The following is a 15,279-nucleotide window of genomic DNA, read 5'->3' on the forward strand; positions in this document are numbered from 1 at the left end:
TTCGGTGATGACAAACCACATGTCATCATCTATGGGAAGCTAGATGAGCATGTACTCTCACCTTCCACACATCATAGTTTTCTTTTGAGAACATGGGAACCTTAGTGGTGACAGCCATAAACATGATTCAGATTCTTGTTGGTGCTTGAGAATAGAAAGCCTTGCTCTCATACCACTTGTTGGGATCGGTGTTACCAATGAGACTAGAGTCTAATTATTTTGAACAGCTTATGATGTTCGATTCGATAATAATCTAGTGAGGGATTAATATCTGTTTCTAATTTTCACAAATCCTCCAAACTCTTGAAACAAATTCAAGTGCAGAACTATTTGTTGGATTTGAAGCGTTAGATAACTGAATGCATATGGAAGAAATTAAAGAACATAAGGAGTTTTAAGGATGTTTAGAGATAAAACTCTTACGTCACCCCTTCTTCCACAATCAGAAGGATATCCACTAAAGACTTTGAATTAGATACAACTCACTAAGCTAGCTAACTCTCTATTGGACATAACAGCCTCTGTTCAACTTACAACACTTGAGGTTTCTCATATAGAAGATAATATGCAATTACAATATTATCACAGCTAGACATACAATAAGAGATGTATGTTAATCAGTTGTTTGTTTTGTTCATCAGTATGAATTTTGATTAGTGGTTTGACCGTTGTTCTTGAGCTTCTATTTATGGTTGAAATAAACCAACGGTCGAATATTCTTTGTGGACACGTGGCATGTATCTGTTGGACAATCGCCTATAGTACGAGAGTACAACAAACTCTAAGTATTTGGATCGTGGCCGTACTGAACAGGTAATGCGCCGAATATCCTTGGATCTTGACTTGTACTAGAAATTAGATATCTGAGTACGTGGAATTTATTCATTTGATAGAATAAGCTAGATCGTCAGACTACTCAGAAGTAAGTGGAGTAGAAAGTTGAGTGATCGTAGTTAAACGGATGCTTCCTTCAGACAGCTACTAAAGCAAGTCATTAGACGTTCTTCTTTAGATCGTGTCTAAAAGAGTTAAACGTCCTCGTTTAACTACGCATCCCTTTAGACCATGTCTAAAGGAGCTAGACGACCTCATCTAACTACGCATCCCTTTAGACCGTCTAAAGGAGTTAGACATCCTCGTCTAACTACGTAACCCTTTAGACCGCATTTAAAGAAGTTAGATGTCCTTGTCTAACTACCCATTCCTTTAAACTGCGTCTAAAGGAGTTAAACATCCTCGTCTAACTACGTTTCCCTTTAGGCAACGTTTAAAGGAGTTAGACGTCCTTTTCTAACCACGCTTCCCTTTAGACCGCGTCTAACTATGTAGTCCTATAAACATCGTCTAAAGGAGTTAGACTACCTCGTCTAACTACGTTTCCCTTTAGACAACGTCTAAAGGAGTTAGACGTCATCGTGTAACTACGCTTCCCTTTAGACCACGTCTAAAGGAGTTAGACGTTCTCGTCTAACTATTCATCACTTTAGACCGCGTCTAAACGAGTTAGACGACCTTGTCTAACTACACATCCTTTTAGACCTTGTCTAAAGGAGTTAGACGTCCTCGTCTAACTACGCAACCCTTTACACCGCGTTTAAAGGAGTTAGACGTCCTCGTCTAACTACGCATTACTTTAGACCACGTCTAAAGGAGTTAGACGTACTCGTCTAACTACATTTCCCTTTAGACAGTGTCTAAAGGAGTCAGACGTCCTCGTCTAACTACGTTTCTCTTTAGACCGCGTCTAACTACGCATTCATTGAAATAGCGTCTAAAGGAGTTAGACTACCTCGTCCAACTACGATTCCCTTTAGACAGCGTCTAAAGGAGTTAGACGTCCTCGTGTAACTATGCTTCACTTTAGACCGCGTCTAAAGGAGTTAGACTACCTCGGCTAACTACGTAAGACGTCTAAGACAGCCTGTTTCAGACTGCGTCTAAAGTACCAAAGTCTTTTAGATTTGTTCCTGCACAAAAGAACTAGACAACTTAGCTTTAACACAATTAAGTTTAACATAAACCAACAAAATAATGTAAGCATTTAATAAACTTATTTTTATTTCCTTAGTTTATTTTATTTAATTTAATTTGACTCAACAGATGTCGTTTCGGGCGAGAACACAGACACGGAGCGGTTCGTTAGCGTTTTGCCCACGTTTAGGTCGTTTTGTCGCATTCTGGCTAATGGAGCTAATACTCGGTTATCTGGTTCGTTGCTTCGTGGGCGCATTGTCCTTGGATTGCAACGGGCTACGCAGGCGTGTCTGGAGCTTTGGATGAAAATTCAATGCTGATGCAATGGATGTGGTCGCGGCTGTAGCTTTTTTTTGGCTACATCCGATTGTGATTTTATTTTTAATTTAAAACTTTAAGTGTTTGTTTGAAATTGATTTTTTCTTTCACTATTTTGTCTGTAATTTTGATCTTTTTAAATACATAAAATATTAAAATAAATTTAACAAATATTTTGCCAATTTATTTTATTTTATTTATTCATATTTTAGGGTTAAATAAATAATATTTGGGGATGAAATGAGTATCACATTTCATCTTAAATTATTTATTTTTGATTCCTTAATTTTTATAAAATTATTTTAAGATAAAATGAGTAAAACATTTATTTTAAATAATTTAATTTTTTTTTTTTTTTTGTTGTTTTTGCCCATTATCCTTAATTATTTATATTTAATTATCAAAATAATTAATCTTAATAAATTATTTAATTGGGTTTTAGTCCACGGGCTTAATTAGGTTTAAACCCACAATCCAATAAAATATTAAGAAATTAATCCAAATCAAGTTTTCATTACATTGAAGTGTGTGATGCATTAATTGGAGTTTACAAAAAATTCAGGATAATTATAAATATTCCTAAAATATCAAAGAACAAATCTTAGAGTGAAGTGATCCAAAATTGATATTCACAATTCCAAGCTTCTTGGAGGACAATAATGACCAAATCTTCCCCTCGTCATTTCGACGTCCCAAACTCGGTATTTATATTTTTCAGGACATATAAGAGTTCCAACTCAAAAAACCTTAATCGATTTGGTAAAGTATTGGTGACTAATTTTGATCCAGTTCCGGTTATGTGGAAGTGCAGACTGTGGATCGAGTATTTTCTTTCTAAAAGGAATTTTAGTCATAATGTTTTATAGTTCTTGTATGTGGGCTGCATCTTATTTTTACTAATGTAGCAAAAGCCCTTTACTTGGCCTGTGAGTCAACTTGCTCGATGTATGCTCTCCTTTTCTAACATTCAAAATTATCGATATTCTTCGTATAATTGTATAATTCTTATTTTAAGATTTTCCGTTGATGATTTGTATGATATAGGTCAAACAACTAGCTACATCGAATTGACTTCTTCATTTTTCTTAAAATCGAAGTAGAGTATATAGCGCTTCATATGTTTATTATAGGATTTTATCTGTTGGTTGAATTCGGGAAGCCAAGAAACCTAGCCTTCCTATTGATGTATTTAAAATATATATTCCAAGCTCTTATTCTTTATGTTCTTAAATTTTAAAGGGTAACTTCGTCATATTTTTTGGATGAAATTTCCTATTTTTCAACCTTAAAAGTAACTTTAAATATTTTCAAGTTTGGCAGTTGGATTGAAAGTTACCATTTTCTGAAATATTATTGAATGTTGCTTTAGTTCAGCTGTAGGTGATCCCTCCAGCGTATAAGGGTCTTCATCCATTGTTCACGATTCACGTGTAGCAGCAGTTGAAGCCTCCGATCGGGTTGTTGACTTATTGTTGAAGATCTGTGCTCTTTTGGACCTCCTTCCGGAAAATCCGCTCCAGCAGGGATCCAAGCCCAAGACACCCGAGTTGATCAACCCTAGCCACATTGACCTAGTGCCTCCGGCTGTCGGTGGCTGTCTGTGATTTCTCTTGTCGCTTGGAATGACTTGTTGAGGTGTTCCTTGCCATTGCGGGCGAGTTTTTTTAAAACTCCGGGTAAATGGGTCAAGGTTTTCATTTATGAAAATGGGTTAGAGTATAAATACTTTTTTTGGGTATTTTTCTCATAACAGAGCAAGGTTGAGAGAGAGTGAATTACAGATCTAGGGTTTTCTGGTTTTCTTCTTCTTGTTGTTCTTTGGCATATCCAGAGAGAAAGATTGGGGGAGTCTTTTGATTGTGGAGTAGTCCAATCATTCCTAGTGTAATCACTTCTTTCATTTGAGAGTAGGGCATGTTTAATTTCGAAGAAGATCCATAATTTTGCTGTTGCAAAACCCAACAGTGGTATTAGAGCAGTATTGATTGGTTTTCTGTTTTAACATTGGAGCAGAGTGCTCTGCTTGTTACTTGACGAAATTCAAAGAGGAGATCAACTGATTTCTTTGCTGGGGTTTTTGTCAGTTGTTAAGGCAGTAATAATGGGGAAATCTAGACCTGATATGGTGAGTCTGAATGGTACAAACTACAAGTAATGGAAACTGATGATTAATGATCTGTTAGTTTCAGATGATTTGAATGAAACAATTGAAAATGAGGGTGTTAGACCTAAGACTACAAAAGAGGCTGATTGGAAAAAGACAGATAGAAAGGCCTGCAGCTTTATTCGTTTCTGGGTTGGTGTAAATGTTGTGCACCATGTTGAGAACGAGACTATAGCGTATGGTGTGTGGAGCAAACTTGAAGCTCTCTATGCTGGGAGGTCAACATGGAATAAAGCAGCACTGGTACGAAGGCTGGTGAATCTGAAGTACATTGATAATAAATCAATTGTTGAGCACTTGAATGAATTTCAAAATATTTTGAATCAGTTGAGTAGTATGAAGATAAACTTTGATGATGAAGTGCAAGCAATTTTAGTCCTTGGATATTTGCCTGCAAGTTGGGAGACGCTTATTATCACTCTCAGCAACTCAGCGCCAAATGGTAAAGTCAACATTGCATTTGTCACCAGTTCCTTACTTGATGAGGAGAATCGAAAGGGGGATAAACCATCTAAGTCTGTTATGTTGGTGGCTGATAGAGGAAGATCAAAGGATAATAGAAGTGGTTCGAGCAGGGGCAAGTCTAGAAGCAAGTCTAGAGCTCCAAAGAAGGATGGTGCTTGCCATTATTGTGGCAAATTGGGTCACTGGAAAACGAGTGCTGGAAATTTAAAAATGATAAAGCGAAGGGTACGGTGAAGCTTAGAGAAAAGAAAGAACAGAGTGCAGATACATCTGCTTATGCTTCAGATGGTGAACTGACATATGCTTCAAACTATCAAGACTCATGTCTTAGCACATCTTCAAATGAAACAGCATGGCTTGTTGACACAGGTGCCTCATTCCATATTACTCCACACAAAGGTTACTTCCAGTCCTACAAAGCGGGTGATTATGGTGAGGTTCGCATGGGTAACAGTGGTGTGTTCAAGATAGTTGGTCTTGGTGATGTTAGAATCGAGACAAACATGGGTTGCTTCATGACATTAAGAGATGTAAGACATGTTCCTGATTTGAGAATGAATTTGATTTCAGCAGGTAAGCTCGATGATGGAGGCTACCATAATGTTTTCAGTGGTAGAGCATGGAAGCTAAGCAAGGGTTCATTGGTTGTTGCACGAGGTAAGAAATGTTGTTCCTTATACAAGACAAATTTGAAAATTGTCTATGATGCATCATATTCTGTTTTGATGGAGTCATCCTCTGAATTGTGGCACAAGAGACTAGGTCACATTAGTGAAAAGGGGCTGAATGTTTTGATCAAGAGGAATGAGTTGCTGAATCTCAAGGATGCTCATCTTGAAAATTGTGAGCATTTCTTGAAGGGTAAGTAGAACAGAGTCTCCTTCAGTAAGTCAAAAGTTGAACTGAAAAAGAATGTCCTTGAACTGGTCCATACAGATGTTTGTGGTCCTATGAAGATTAAATCCATAGGCGCTGCTTCCTATTTTGTAACCTTCATAGACGATGCATCTAGGAAGGTTTGGGCTGATGCTATAAATTCCAAGGATGAGAGACAGGAAGAAAACAAATGAGGGTGTGGTCAGATAATGGGGGAGAGTAGATAGGCTCATTTAATGATTATTGCAAAAAGCATTGTATTCCACATGAACATACTGTGCCCAAGACTCCACAGCAAAATGGTGTGGCAGAGAGGATGAACAGAACAATGTTGGAACGGATAAGGAGTATGCTCTCCCATGCCAAGTTGGCTAAGCATTTATGGGCTGAAGCCATGAGCACTGCAGTGTATGTGATCAATCGTTCTCCCTCCAAACCATTGAATAACAAGTGTGCAGAAAGCGTCTAGTAAGGTAAAAATGTTAATTATGACTATTTACGTGTTTTTGGTTTGCAGAGCTTTTGTGCATGTTCCAAAAGATGAGAGTTCTAATCTAGATGCAAAAACTAGACAATGCATATTTTTGGGGTATGGTGATGAAAAGTGGGGATACAGGTGTTATGACCCAGTTGATAAGAAGGTTTTGAGAAGCCGAGATGTGGTATTTCTTCAAGATCAGAATATTGAGAATTTTGAAGATGGCGAAAAGCTTGATGCATACATACGTGACCTTTCAGGTCTTGATCTGTTTCATGATGTTGTGGAGACGAGGCCACATGTAGCTTCAGACTCGGATAGTGATGATGATGTTCCTTAGGATCAAGCTGTAGGCCACGGAAATGATACAGTAACTGATCTTGGTGATAATATTGAGGCTGATTTTGAAGTTCAACAAGAAGATGAAAATCAACAGAATCAACAAACAGAGGTACTTAGGAGGTCTACTAGGGAGAAAAGATCAAGTTCTAAGTACCCTGCTACAGAGTATGTCCTTCTAACTGATTGTGGGGAGCCTATATGCTATAAATGAGGCTCTTGAGGATGCTCATAAGGGAGAATGGATTGCTGCCATGGATGAAGAGATGAAGTCATTGCTGAAAAATGGCACATATGAACTGGTTCAAAGACCAAAGAACAGAAAAGTATTACAAAATAAATGGGTGTACAAGATCAAGCAAGAAGGTGATGATAGAAAGACAAGATACAAGGCTAGGCTGGTTGTCAAAGGTTTTGGCCAGAGGCATGGAATCGATTATGATGAGATTTTCTCACCGGTAGTGAAAATGACTTCTATCCGGGTGGTGTTAAGTCTAGCTGCTTGTATGGATCTTGAGGTTGAACAGCTTGATGTCAAGACTGCATTTCTTCATGGTGATTTGGATGAAGATGTTTATATGGAGCAACCTGAAGGTTATAATACGAAAGGTGAGGAAAACAAGGTGTGCAAACTTGTCAAAAGTCTGTACGGTTTGAAGCAAGCACCAAGGCAGTGGTATCTTAAGTTTGAGTCGTTCATGACCATCATGGGTACATTAAGACGTCTACAGATCACTGTGTCTTTATGCAAAAGTTTGCTTATAATGATTTTATTATACTTCTCCTATATGTTGATGACATGATGATTGTTGGGAGAGACAAACTCAAGATTGCCAAGTTGAAAAAGGATTTGGCTAAGTCTTTTAAGATAAAAGACTTGTGTCAAGCAAGACAAATTCATGGAATGCAGGTCATTCGTGATCGGGTGAAGAAAAGGCTATGGTTGTCTCAAGAGAGATATATTGAGAAGATTCTAAAACGATTCTATATGGACAAGGCAAAGCCAGTTGCTTGTCCATTGGCTACACACTTGAAAATAAACAAGACAATGTCTCCTAAGGATGAAGAGGAAAGACAAGAAATGTGCAGTGTTCCATATGCTTCAGCAATAAGCAGTCTGATGTATGCAATGGTCTGTACAAGACCGAATATAGCTCATGCGGTTGGAGTACTTAGTCGTTTCCTTTCAAATCCTGGTAAGACACACTGGGAAGCGGTTAAGTGGCTAATGAGATATCTTCGAGGGACCTCCAAATACGCTTTGTGTTATGGTACTGGAAAGTCACATGTTGAAGGGTTTTCTAATTCAGATATGAGTGGTGATATTGACACTATGAGATCAACTTCAGGGTATTTGTTTACCTTTGGAGGAGGAGCTGTATCATGGCAGTCTCGTCTACAGAAATGTGTCGCATTGTCTACTATAGAAGCTGAATATATTGCCATTATTGAATTTTGCAAGGAAATGAGATAGATGAAAGAAATGTTGAAAGAAATAAGAATTGCACAAGACAGGTTTGTGGTGTTTATTGACTCACAAAGTGCTATACATGTGAGCAAGAATCTAAGTTTCCATTCACGTTCAAAACACATCCAAAGAAGGTACCATTGGATTCGTGAAGTGCTCGAGAAGAAGGAGTTATACTTGGTGAAAGTGCATACAGATGAGAACGGGTCAGATATGATGACAAAGGGCTTGCCAAGAGGAAAGCATGAGATATGTTGTGCCAAAGCCGGAATGGTTCTGGTAGAAGCGTCACGATGATGAATGTTTATAGCAACATTCTCCCATGGCTAGGAAGGGGAGAATTGTTGAGGTGTTCCTTGACATTGCAGGCGGGTTTTTTTAAAATTCCGGGTAAATGGGTCAGGATTTTCTTTTATGAAAATGGGTTAGAGTATAAATCTTTTTTTGGGTATTTTTCTCATAACAGAGCAAGGTTGAGAGAGAGTGAATTGCAAATCTAGGGTTTTCTGGTTTTCTTTTCTTGTTCTTGGCTGATCCAGAGAGAAAGATTTGGGGAGCCTTTTGATTGTGGAGTAGTCCAATCATTCCTAGTGTAATCACTTCATTCATTTGAGAGCAGGGCATGTTTGATTTCAAAGAAGATCCATAGTTTTGCTGTTGTAAAACCCAACATGACTTTTCCGATAACTTTTCATTTTTTCCAAAACCATCACCAAAGGTTATTCTTGATATTTTTACACTAACTCATATTTTATTTATTTATATAATATATCAATTTGAGTTTTATTTAAAGTTTTTCAACTTTTATTCAAAATTAATTATTATTAATATCCTACAATGAGTTTTTATACAAATATTTTTTAAATAATTTGGATTTTTAAATTTTATAAATGGGGTAAATAATATATATATATATATATATATAATACCCTTTCGTTTTATATGTATTTATTTATTTTTTTAAATTATGTTTTTAAATATAGTAAAAAGTTGAGTGATTTAATAAATTATTTGGTTTGATTAGTTTAATATAGACTTGTTATGGCACTTGCACAAGAAGTGCTAAATTTTATACCTAAAATAATATTAAAAAATACATATATTTATTTTATAACATCTCAATTCAAAATACTCTACAGTAGAATTTCTATCTATATACGTATAACATTTAAATATTTATTTTTTGCAAAGAATCTATGCTTTCTCTGCTATGTGAAAAAAAATGATGAGAGAGAATAATGTTCCCGACAGTTTTGAGAAAAAAAGATAAGAGAGAATAATGTTGCTATCAGTTTTGAGTATAGAACATGAAAAGTGGTGTTCTATATATAGAACACTACTGTTCATTTGGGCTAATTTTTTTAAGTATAACCAATCTGATGTAGATCAAATTTGTTGTAATTTTTAGTTTTCTATTTCTATTTTAGATATAGAACACCTAATAGAACATCTACTACAAGTGCCCTTAGATTTGGTTTATATTGAATATCTTAGGACTTGTAGATCTTGACTAATTTATTTGAACTAATTATGCACAAATTGAGAGGGAATTTGTTGTTTAAAAGTAACTAGACAGACGTGTGTAGACGGAGGTCTCAATCAGTCTAATACTTCAGTCGTCTAAAGAATATACCTACTTAGACATATACTTGTTTAAGCAACATGCGCTTTTAGGTTGGCTAGATGTCTATGTTTTAGGCAGACATTTGTTAGACGTCTGTGAGACGAGCGTAGTTAGACGTATGTGAGATGAGCGTAGTTAGACGCTCATGTCTAAACATACGTCTACCCAATTTAGACGCAGAGAATGCGGATAAAAAATTAGACGTCTAACTACGTATGTCTTTAGACTTCTCATCTTCAGACGAGTGGGACAGCTGTAAACCGTTACATGAGTTGTCTATGTACGCTTCCCGTAAAAAAATGAACAGTCATTTTTTTCCTATAACTTGAAGACACGTGTCTCTCAATGTTAAAAATATGACTAAAATTTTTAACGACCTTCTACTTCACGTTTTATCATTAATGATAAACTTTTATAATCATCTTTAAATGCTGCATTTTTTAAATGACGAGTCTCTTGAGAATATGTTTCTTAATTTTTGACGGTTTATCTACTCAATAAATTTTAATTATTTACTATCATTCTAATTAATAAAATGCACTACTCTATCCATTTTCATTTGTCTATTGATAGGACTAACATCAATTTCTTAGTTCATATTGTAAATGATTTAATTTAAAAAATACTTTATTTTAAAATAAATAATATAAGTATATTAATTTTTATAAGTTTTTATTAATATATATTTTTTAAATTTAATTAAATGTAGGATTTCTCGTTGCAGTGTTCATAAATACATTACTTTTTTTCTCCATTTCAATTTATATTTTTAATTTTTTCAAAACATATTTATTTGATTCATTCATGTATGTACCTATATCCGATGGTCATATAAGTTGATCATAGTAAATAAAGAAAACTAATTTATTATTATATATATCTTTTCACATTTCCATATTTCCTCTCTTTTTTTCCATTATCAATTAATTTCTGGACTTTCTTAGTTTCTTTCTACTATCATTCATTTCGGTCACGTTTAATTAATTTCAATTTTAAAAATCACAGTATATTTATATTTTATATTTTGCTTTATTATTTTATATATTAATATATATATATATTATAAATAATAAATAAAAATATATTTAAATGTATGTTTTATCATTATAATAATTTTATATAAATATATAAAAATATTAGAAATGATGGAAAAGAGGGAAATTTGATGAAATGTCTCTAATAAGGAGTCTAATTTCAAAAAAGGTCCACGCCAGATAAACCTTGCAAAAATCGTTTTTTCGCCCTGCAAAATGTTCGTCCGTCTTGCTCCTCTCGCGTCCACTTACCGCTCATTTACGCAAATTACCACTATAGTGTTTTTTAAAATGCTAGAGTTCATAAACGTGTTTTATATAAATGCGTTTTATATAAAACGCATTTATGAACTCAAGTGTTTTACATAAAAACGCTAGAGTGATAATTCACATCTTTCATCGTATATAAACTTAATTTGCCTTAATTTAAAAAAAAATCTTTCCATTCACGACTTCCCTCTCTCTCTCTCTCCACGACTTTACTCTCTAAGGTCATCTCCAATCAAAATACATATTCTCAAATCTAAAATGCAGTAAGCATCCCTTCAAACAGTAATTCATCTCTAACCCAAAAACTCAAACTCAAATTCAAAAGAATATTCTAAGAATATTCCTTTTTATAATATTTTTTAATTTTTTTAATATTATCTATCTATTTATCTAACATTACAAATTGAACCCATAACTTTACAACAACTTATTAATTACTTTTAAATTCTAATTATAAATTAATTATTTATACAACTGCATAAAACAAATTAAATATTATTAAATAAACACAAATTACATTTCACAAACAAAAAAAATACAACAAAACAAACCTTATTAAAACATACTTTCCACATATGAAATAGACGATTTATCTTAAAAAATATAAAATATAAACAAATTTAAATTCAAGTTAATCATATAAACAAATTAAAATTATGATGAATTAAACATATAAATAATTTAAAATATAAATATATTAAAATATAAATAAATAAAATATGTAAACAAATTAAAATATAAATAAGTTATGTAAATTAATTAAAAACAAACTAAAAGGACTGAAATGAAAGTTTTGAAAACTTTTGAGTATGTGAACAATGTTCCTACAAATTTGGGTTTGGAGGAGAGAGAATTTACAGAAAAACTCAAAATGCAGTTGAGTTGCAGGTGGGTTGGAGAGCTAAAACCTATTATAGAAATGAGTTTTCAGGTGGGTTGGAGATGATCTAACCCACGAAACTCTAACCCACCCTCCCACTCCCTTTGCCACAATGCGTTTGACAACCTCTGGTGATCTCAGTTATCTTGGAGGAGAGGTAAATATATGTATATATTAGTCAGTTTTCAGTTCTTAGATCTGATGAATCTATTTGTATAATTCTTGTGATTGTTCGAAATTCTAATATGGCTTTGATTCTGGTTTTCTTTTAGTAGAGAAGAGAGATTGTCTTTGCGGGTTTTGGGATAGCTATACAAATTGATATATCTGTAGAGAAGATGATATTTGGAGTATCAGGAATTGATCCTGAAAGAAGAACTAAATTGATAACCGTTAGAATCTCTTTCCCAAATTCCGTCCTTTGAAAAGCACCTCTCAAAACTTCTTAATTGATTCTTATAGGTATTGGGCATTGATCTGTCATAGAAAATGCATAAAGTATCCGATAGACAAAGAAGACGAGTGCAGATATGCATGGGTCTAGTAAAACCATATAAGGTAGTATGTATAGCTTTGTCAGTTTCTTTTTTAAGTATATCAACATTTCTATTTAACCAATGTAATTATCAAATTCTTTTCATGTAAGTTCTTCTTCTGGATGAGATTCCAGTCACCTTGATGTTCTTGCAAAGGCTAATCTATTGAATTTTTTTAAAAAGGAATGTGAAGAAAGAGGAACATCGATTATTTATGCTACTCATATATTCGATAGTCTAGAGGATTGGTCATCCCACATTGTATGTTTCTCCATTATCTACTCTCTACACCTAACAATTAGGTAAGTGTTCTTATGTTGAATTTGTACCATGTGGTTAGATTTATGTCGCTCGTGGGGAGTTGCAATTGGCTTTGCCAATGGAAGAAGTTTGGAATGAAAATAACTTATCATTGATGGTCAGGTTTTTTTTCTAACTTTATATGCAAACATGAAGTGTTCATTTTTCTAATATGTCTAATTCATTTAGAGAACTCTTGAGAAGTGGCTGAGGAAGGAAAAAGACGGGGATAGAAAGATGAGGAGTGAGATAAAGGCGAATGGCTTTCCTCAATTTGATAGACAAGTGAATGGTAGTCGTGTAATTGGAGATCCAGCCCGATCTGGTGCCTATATAGTCATCAATGGTTGGGCTGCTGGAAGATTGAATTCCATTATTGCTGGTGAAGAGAATTTTATATTAAGTTCTAATAGAGTTCTTAGGTAGTAATCTTGATGGTTACTGTAATATTTTAATTCCCTTTTGCACAATAACAAATTTAATGTCAATCTATAATCCTATATTCGTGGTAATTCATTTGGCGGTTTTCAATTCATATTTCTACTGAATACACAATAATTGAATCTTAAAATTTGCACATAGTAATGTAACGATATTTATGTAACCTTGATAATTATTTAAAACATACAAAGAGGACAAGCCCATGTTACTAGCATATAAGTAGACATCAAAACATAAGTAAGTTTTAGCAAAAAAATAAAGAAGAACCTAGGTAATTAATAAATCAATCAATAACAACATTTTAAGAAATAGAAATTTAATCCAAAATTATGACATTTAATCAAAAATTATGACATCTCCATGTGGACCATATGAACAGTGGACAACATCAGGCTAAGATGATTATGCCTTCCACAAAGAAGAACAATTCTTCTTAAGTCAGACATACTAAAAAAAAGAACATCATAAGTTAGTTTAATAATAGGATCCTACCTTGGAGATAATTTTATTGGAAAGCCAGTCCAAGCCTTCATATAGCCCCTCTCCCGATGTAGCACACGTGCTCTAGATATACCTGCAAGAGATGCACTTTTCAATTTTAGAATTGTGTTTTCTTATCATTTTTTTGAATGTTTTTCTTATCCTGTAGTTGAACCTACCAATGACGTTGACGAAGAGAGTGTAGACCAAGTTTGTCAGTAATCTCAGCAGCATTCATGGCAATAGGCAGATCTCTCTTATTGGCAAATACAAATAGCACAACATCCCTCAGCTCATCCTGCATATATGATCATTATTCACAAAAAAAATTAAATTATAAATTGATCTGCTTCAATGGAGAATAATGTTAATGGATCAATAAAGTATCTAAATTTTATCATACCTCATTCAGCATCCTGTGAAGTTTATCCCTTACCTCAATTACACGGTCTCTATCATTTCTATCAACAACGAAAATAAGACCTTGAGTGTTTTGGAAGTAATGTCTCCATAAAGGACGGATGTGAAAGAGAAGCATCAAATAAGAATGTCATGTTCAGTTTTTCAAACAAAAAATATCATGATCTAAAAATGTAAAAATAAAAACATCTCAAGATCTAAAAATGTAAAAATAAAAACATCTCAAGATTGTATTCTTGGAGCGGATATTGGACTAACCTTTGTGAGTTACATGGTAGGATACTAACTATTCAGGTTATTATGGTTTTAAAATGTTTATGTCACTTGACCTTAGCAATTTCCCAGATTATCTCTCTAAAATTCACTATAGAATCAGCTGCTTTAAGTTGAATTGTGTGGTCGAAGGAGAACAGATGATAATAAACTAGTCATGTTTGTTGATATTTTAAAAGAAATACACTGATAAAAGGAAACAACATATATACAATAACACTTCTCGGTGGTCCATTTGTGCAGCAGAGCATGGCTGAAAACTATAAAGAAAAATAACAATAATACTTTATTGAATAATATGAGCATTCGGTTCTTGAACATGTACTTTAGAGAAATCTAGGATGCAAAAACAAAATAAAATGAAAACAAAATTCAAATGGACTCAACCACTCTAAGATTTATTCTACATCTGAATGATTGAAAACCCCAAGGACCATAGGAACTTTTAACAGTCTGAGACCATGACTAGTTGTTCAAAGGCAAATATTTTTCTAAAGAACCATGGGCTTTAAGGATTATCTAAAATAGATATTAAGCATTTCAAACTTATATAAGCCAACACTGGCCTTAAACAAAATGGACAAAATGTTATCCTACATTCACTAAAATATCTCAAAAGTAATGTTATACACAATACACATTAAGCTTCTGTTTCACAAGAGAATGAGTGGGAAATTTGATGAAATGTCCCCCATAACAGGGGAAATTCCAAAAAAGAACCCCGCCTGCTAATGTTGGCAAAAAAAGCCCTTTTTCCCTGTGAAATGTCAGAAATACCCCTGGGGCGCCAGATTTTACGCTCATTGACAAGAATCGTCATTCACGCGTTTTCATCTAAAACGCGTGAGTTGATTAACGCGTTTTAGATGAAAAGCATGAATAACAATTCCCGTTTTTCAATTAACGAGAATTCTCATTCACGCTTTTCATCTTAAAAGC

The 15,279-nt window shown here is 34.1% G+C and overlaps 2 pseudogenes; one reads left to right on the top strand and one right to left on the bottom strand.

Annotated features, from left to right (window-relative positions):
* Nucleotides 1-10,130: 10,130 nt before the first annotated feature.
* LOC124917590 lies at nt 10,131-14,185 on the bottom strand (annotated as a pseudogene).
* On the top strand, nt 11,795-13,152 carry LOC124917567 (annotated as a pseudogene).
* Nucleotides 14,186-15,279: the final 1,094 nt, after the last annotated feature.

This window comes from Impatiens glandulifera, unplaced genomic scaffold, assembly GCF_907164915.1.
Source record: "Impatiens glandulifera unplaced genomic scaffold, dImpGla2.1, whole genome shotgun sequence".
NCBI lineage: Eukaryota > Viridiplantae > Streptophyta > Magnoliopsida > Ericales > Balsaminaceae > Impatiens > Impatiens glandulifera.